Source organism: Lichenostomus cassidix, chromosome 11 (genome assembly GCF_008360975.1).
Source record: "Lichenostomus cassidix isolate B80296 chromosome 11, HeHo_3.0, whole genome shotgun sequence".
Classification (NCBI taxonomy): Eukaryota; Metazoa; Chordata; class Aves; order Passeriformes; family Meliphagidae; genus Lichenostomus; species Lichenostomus cassidix.
Window position 1 is genome coordinate 314,769 of NC_139492.1, and position 6,930 is coordinate 321,698.

The following is a 6,930-nucleotide window of genomic DNA, read 5'->3' on the forward strand; positions in this document are numbered from 1 at the left end:
TGTTTTGCTCTCACTGGAATGTGCTCTATGCCAAGGGCTGGCACCACAACCATGGAGCCAGTTGTCATCAGTGTCCTCCTGGCATGGGAAACTATTTTAGGAAAACCTTCAAGAATCTGATGTCAAGATACTTCATATGACCCTGTAGACACTTCATTAAAAAGCCAAACTCTACAGCACAGAAGTAGGATTGCTGCTCTTGTACAACTGCATTTTAAAGAGAACCCTTTTCAAGAGGGTAACAGAAAAAAAGGCATTTAATAGCAAATTTTATGAGAGAAGGATAAAACCCAGGTAGTTGAACAGTTCCTGAAATCCCAGTGCTGGTCAATAAATCGACTTGTGCTTCACATTATATGAAGAGGCTGTATTTAGCAAATCACTGTGTAAGCTGCCTCAATAACAGCAATCCTGCTATCAAGTTTACTTGCAATGAGTCCAACAAAGAAATTAATTTCTTAGATGACAAGAAAAGGTTATCTAGAACTGGGAAAACACATGAGACAAAGATTTCCACTAATAAAACACATATCAGACTCAGAGCTGAATTTGAAGCTATCTTTTTTTTCTCTGAAAGATTTGAAATCCCTGGAGCCCAAACACCAGAGCTACAAAGAAAACATCCTGCAACCTGCCCTGCTAAAAACACAAGGAAAGCAGAACAAGCCACAGCTCTTTTCAGTACGAGTTACTCCCTCAGTTCCCTGCACACTGTTCCTCGAGCAAGGCCTAGAACAAGAAAATATACTGTAACCCAAGTTCCAGACTTAAAAGCAAATACCACTCTGAGCTACCAGCTGATAAATTCCCCAAAAACTTCATTACAATATAATTTCCAGAATTCAGAACATGCTTTTTTCACAAGTACAAAGGTGTTTCTCGTGAGTCCAGCAAGTAACAAAATACACCTTTCTGGTCTCATCTTACTGATTTTATTGATCTGTTTATTACCAAGACATTCCACAGGTATCAATCACCCATCTTATTTTCCAGTTATCAAATCTTTTCATAAATATGTCCCCAAAAGGGCAACACTTTCCTCTATACTACCCTTTATTCCTTTCATTGTAATACACACCTTTCTGATAGTGCTCTCATTTCATATTCCTCACACTTGTCTATGCACATCAAGTGAGCAAACTGACCTGATTTATCCACATACCCACAGGAAGTCAGCCAAAAACATGAGACAACACAGAGGTTTGATTTTGAAGGCCGTTATATAAAAAAGTGTATTCCCTGTCTCTGCTGCCCAAAGATCTGCTCCCACCGGTTCTTACAGCAGCTCAATCCATCCACCTCCAGGAATGCTATGATCACATCACACAACTGTCACCTGTGCTGGATGGCTTGGTGACAATACTGCACTTGCAGAATAAATTTCTGTAGGTTTGGGGTTAGTTGTAAAAGTTTGTTGAATTTCTTTATTTCACAGCTGCAAAGAGTAACATAAGATTTTAATCAATTACAAACCAAAGCCATGTAATTCACCTGAAATAATAACACAAAGAGAATTAGACCCTCAGCTTCTGTCCCACATTCATCTAATCCCAGCTGCCCAATCCAGTGACAAGTCACAATCACCTTTAGTGCTGTTGCTCTGGCCACTTAAGCAGAGGACCACCTGAGAAAGGATTCCTGCAAGTCCCACAGATGACTCTGCTAGGACATTTAAAACTTGAGTGAGTGTCTTGAACTAGGTCAAATGGGGAAGAGTTAAGATCTAGGTTTCAATTTCCATGGTGATTAGAAGCAAGAGCTTGTCTGAGGAGCTGTTTGGACCATTAATGCTAATTTTTAGTATTCTTTGGAAAACACTGTCTATTTAAGAGGACAGAGAGAAATAATAACAGGGGTATTTTTGTTGTTGGCGTTTTGTTGGGGCAGATCTGGTGACATGAGTAGCTATAACCTTGTCTGTGTGACACTGACCACAAAGCAACAGAATGGCCAATACAAGACTCTGGCTAGAAAAAGAAATGGAGAGGGTAATATAACATCAGTGACATGAATTTTCAGAAAATATATTCTTGCACTAGCATGATTTTTAATTAAATGCTTATTGCTAATTAATAGCACAGATATAGCAGGTTTTGTGTGGCAGTTCACTTGATGTAAAATGACATTTGATTAAGAAAATCAAAATCAACATGACACATCAAGTGGGCTAGAGACTGATAGCCCTCAGAATGTAATTGCAGATGAGGCCAAATACTAAATAAATGTTTCCAGCTTATAGCAATTAAATATCAACACAAAAGAGAACAGTTTCTTTTATCCCACCCCGAAGAGCTTGACCCTATGTTATGCAGTTTTGTCTATGCTCTGAAAAAAAAGCACAAGATGATTACTGAACAAATTTACAGATTAGAGTGATGAAAACAAGGATCAGTGGTAGAAAGCCATTTAGTTTGCCAGACAAAGGAGACTGGAGCAAAGATCACCATTTTTAATATAGCTAAATGTAAGAAAACATGCCTAAGCCCCACTTTCAGGCTGGCAGCCTCTCCTGAAAGCAGGTACTCCGAAAGGTCACTGTAGAAAAACATTTGCAGGGAGCTTCGAGGGAGATATTGTAGGTAAATAGGGCCATGGAGATAATTTTGCTTTCAAATTTCTTCCAAAGCTAAAGTTACACAACTGTGGCTTCAGAAAACAGTCGACAGCAGCTGGTGACAGAAACTCACACAATTAAAAAAAAACCACACCAACCACTCCCCTAGAAAACTGCCAAAAGTTTGATCGAAACAGATGTAAGGAAGTATTTGGACACCTAATGCCTTCTTTGAAGGTCAAACTGGGCAAAACTCAGGCATCTGAGAGACAGTTAGGAAGCAAGTGAGACAGATACCAGCTCTACTCACAGTTCTCTGAGCGTCCTCCTCATATGCCAAATACAAGCATTCAAGCTCTCCTGATTCTTCCTTTCATACCTTGTCTTTGCAGAACATGCAGAGCATTAATATTTCCTTTTCCTGAAGGAACACTCATATCTTGAAAAGCTGAACTTAAAGGGAGCTACTCACACATGGTGAAAATAAACATCTTGCTTTCTTCAGCAATTAAATCCCACTGCTACGTCAGCTTTTTTCACCTGAGGCATAGAAATGCCAGGCAATGCTATGACCTCGCCCACCTATTAAAAACCTCTTAGCAAGCACTATGCAATCCCCCCAGCTGGTGACAGTCCCATGACAGGGCATGGCACATACCAATTGCTTTGTTCTGGTCAAGAATATGCAGAAAGGAGAGGAAGAAAAACCTAGAGAATAATTTATCCTGTATTTCTTTACATCAAAACCCATCTCACCATTCTTGGCTCTTTCAGTTAATCCCTCCACCTTTATATAAAGTTGTATTTAGAACATCACACACAGCTAAACAACTGGAAGCCTGTAACACAAAAACTCAAGGAACATACATATGAAGTGCTCAAGGACATGTAAAAGAGTGACAGAGCTGAGGAATTACAGCCCTATCTCCTGATTCCCTGTCTGGGGTTCTTAGGCTCCCACCTGGCAGCACATGTCAGCTGTGTTGAACAGTGCAGCTATGATTCTGACCACGATCAAGTCAGGTACAACACTCCTTCAGCAGCTGTGATTAATCAAGAGCTCTGACACGAGCTTTTAACCACACTAAGGGGAGATTTCTTCCACAAGAAGTATTATACCACAGGCCCATCTTAGACACCTGCAAGCCAAGTTTCTCCCAGCAGAGTCCCCCTGTCCACAAGCCAGGACCCAGCTGCAGTGGAGAGGTTTGTGGTTTCCCTACCTGCCACCTGCCTCCTTTCAACATCGATGCATAGCTTCAAAGTCCAAAAGGACACTCAAAAGAAATCTGGAGGGACAGAGAGGAATCAATGTCAAAACAAACAAATAGCTTTCAAGTGATTTGGGACTCTAAAAATGAAGGGATTGTATTTTTAGCCTGCATACAAGCAGCTCTAGGTGCTTTTCCTTTGTCCCCATGACAGTAGGTAAGTGAATACACCTACCTCACCTTGCACCCTGCTGATGGTAAACACGAGGTCTTGCATTCAGGTTACAATGTGGAGTTACTTCAGAGCAGCCCTGTGCCAAAATAGCACATTTCTGAGGGATGCAAAGGTATTCAATAAAAAGCTTTTAAAGGCATATTTTTAAACTTGCAGCAGGAAAGCTTTTCTGTGTCAAGACAGTAATTCTTTTAACAGCATTGATCAAAATGTCATTCTTTTATGAGTGTACAATACCTTTTAATGGCATACAACAAACCATTAGGGTTCTACACCTCTGAGCAGCACACAGCTTACTGGAAAATCAGGAACACTGGCCAAGAGACAGCCACTGGGTTTTATGCCTCTCATAAGGCAGAGTTCCGTTCATTCTCTGCTGCACCCAAATACCCATAAGTTGAGTGACCTCAAAGAATTAAGTCACATTGTTCATCACCTCTACCAGAGCTATTTTCCCACATATTTTCCCCAAAAAATGCCTCTCATATACACAACAAATATTCCGGCTTTCCAAAGTGGGACTTTATCACCAGGGTCTGATGTGGCTCTTTCTTTTCTTCGCCAGTGATCACACTTACCCCAAGACAGCACTGACTGAGGAATTGGAGGAGATTGAATTGAACAAAATAGGTTTGATTTTCAGAAATGGAAAGAAATGCCACCTGCCCTTTCCTAACACTGAAATCTGGGACAGAATCCATCTACAAATCATCTGGTTCTTTTTAAGTGCTCCAACCCTTCAAAGAGTGAGAGCACTGGTGATTGCATTTGCTCTGCTTGAATGGAAGACCAGAACAGGCTTTCTGGATGCATTCAGCACTTTACAGCCTGATTTTAGTTACAAATATCAACAGGAAAGGTAATCATTTCCATCAACACACCTTCAAGGCTTTTCCTGTCAAGGGCAAGAGAACATGGGATTTAATCATCACTGTTAACTGAGCAGTGGCAGCAGCAGAAGAGCTGTATTTCACTCTCTGAAATACTTCTGGATAACAGCAAGATCTCAGCTACTTCTGGAAGTGTAAAGCCATCAGTATAAAAAAATGAAAAAACAATTCCCAATAAAACATAAAGTAAAATTATAAATCAAAGACAGGAAAACTGACTAGAAAATGGAGACAGAAAAAAATTGAGGTTCAAATTCAAAAGCTGGAGTGAAATTAATTTCAGTTTAGAAAAGTTTTAGAAGCAGCCTTGTGCGTCTGACTTCCAGTTATGTGATGTTGCTGTAAGTTTTCTCAGCACCATCTAAAATTTAAAAATCAAAGTTAATTTTTTTTGTTAAGATAAATTTTTATAAGCACACATAAATTCAACTCAAACAGAACAATTTATGCTCCAGAAGATGCCATTGTCTCAATCAGAACACCACAAAACTCATGATGCTTACATCTCCCCAGCATTCATTATTAAACATATGGTCAGACACAGAGGGGTCACCCTCCAAAAAGCAGGACTGTACCACATGATCCAACTGGTAAGCCAGAGTCAGAATTTCATAGTTATCAGGGAGTGATTTCTCAGTATCACATACCAGGAGAGTTCAGAGTTGCTCCTTCATGGTTGTTGTAGTCAAGAGAGTGAATACACATTCAAGCACATGTTTGGGATTTTTTAAACAAACAGATGATTTTCTAGGTTATCCGAGGTATATCAACTAAGCCCCCTGCATTTTGCAATAGCAACTAATTTTTTGTTGACCTACACTACATTCTGTGCGATAAATATTGTGGCAGCATAGGAGAGCTGTTCCGGTCTTTTTTTTTTTTTTATCCCGTACAGCTTGATTCAATAAAAGCAGCTCTCTATCAGTGATGTGGAAATAAACCAAGGTCTTGAATTAAGGAGGTCAAACAGGACCAACATAAGCAGAAACTTGCATCACTGAGCACTCCAGCACCTACCAGCTCAGCGTTTCACTTTAAATGTCCACCCGTGAAGGCTTTTAATAACAGGTTTAGCATAGTTTATCAGAAACTACAGAAATGCATTTGATCCCACTTCTCAGCAAGGAATCAGACCAGCTCATGTTTCACAATGTCACTGCAGCACAACCTGCCTAGAGACTGTTTTGCACCCAGCTGTTAAAACGAGTGACCACTGTGACGATACCAACGTGGCTTGCAGAGCTTTGCCTCTCAGCCCACCCCTCTTCCCTACAAAGAGCTCAGGGAACTGCTTGGCTAGATGGGAACCTCCCAAGCACTAACCTGCTCCGTAGTTTGGCAGGTGCCAGGTTTTCCCAGAACCCTGCAACGCAGAGTCTCGCTCATCATGTCTCCCGGAACGGCAACGGAGGAGCGGGCGGGAGCAGCGCGGCCTGTCCCACATTGGAGAGGGCGGCCGGGAAGGGAGCCCTGCCTGCCCCCCGGGCTCTCTGGAGAGGAGGGAGGCCGAGCGGGAGCTGATCCCGCAGCCCTGCCGGGCTGCACGGGGACAGCGCGGCAGCACCAACCCGGCGATCGCACGCGGGCCCCGGCAGCAACACGAGCTCCGTTCGAAGGACGCGCCGAGCCGTCCTCCCGCCCCGCTCCGGATTGACGGGCTCTCGTCCAATCGCGATGCGGGAGAGGGCAAGCCCCGCCCCCAAGACCACCAATCAACACTTGCCAAGGATGGGGGCGGTGCCGCTTGCGCGCACGGAAGGTCTCACCAGCCCGCTGGGCCCCGGAGGCGTTGATCAACGTAAGAATTATCCAATAGAAGGTTAGCTTCCCGCCCTGCCTGGCGGCGATTGGGCACCAGGGGAAGGGGCGGGGCCCAGCGGGAAGGGGCTCAGCCCGGCTGAGGGGCGCGGTGCTGTGGGGCCGGGGTGGCTGCCGGGGTGGCCGCCGGGGTGGCCGCCGGGGTGGCTGCCGGGGTGGCTGCCGGGGTCTCCCCGTCCCGCTGTGCTTTCGGCAGCGCTGCTCCCGGCCACCGCCCGCAGA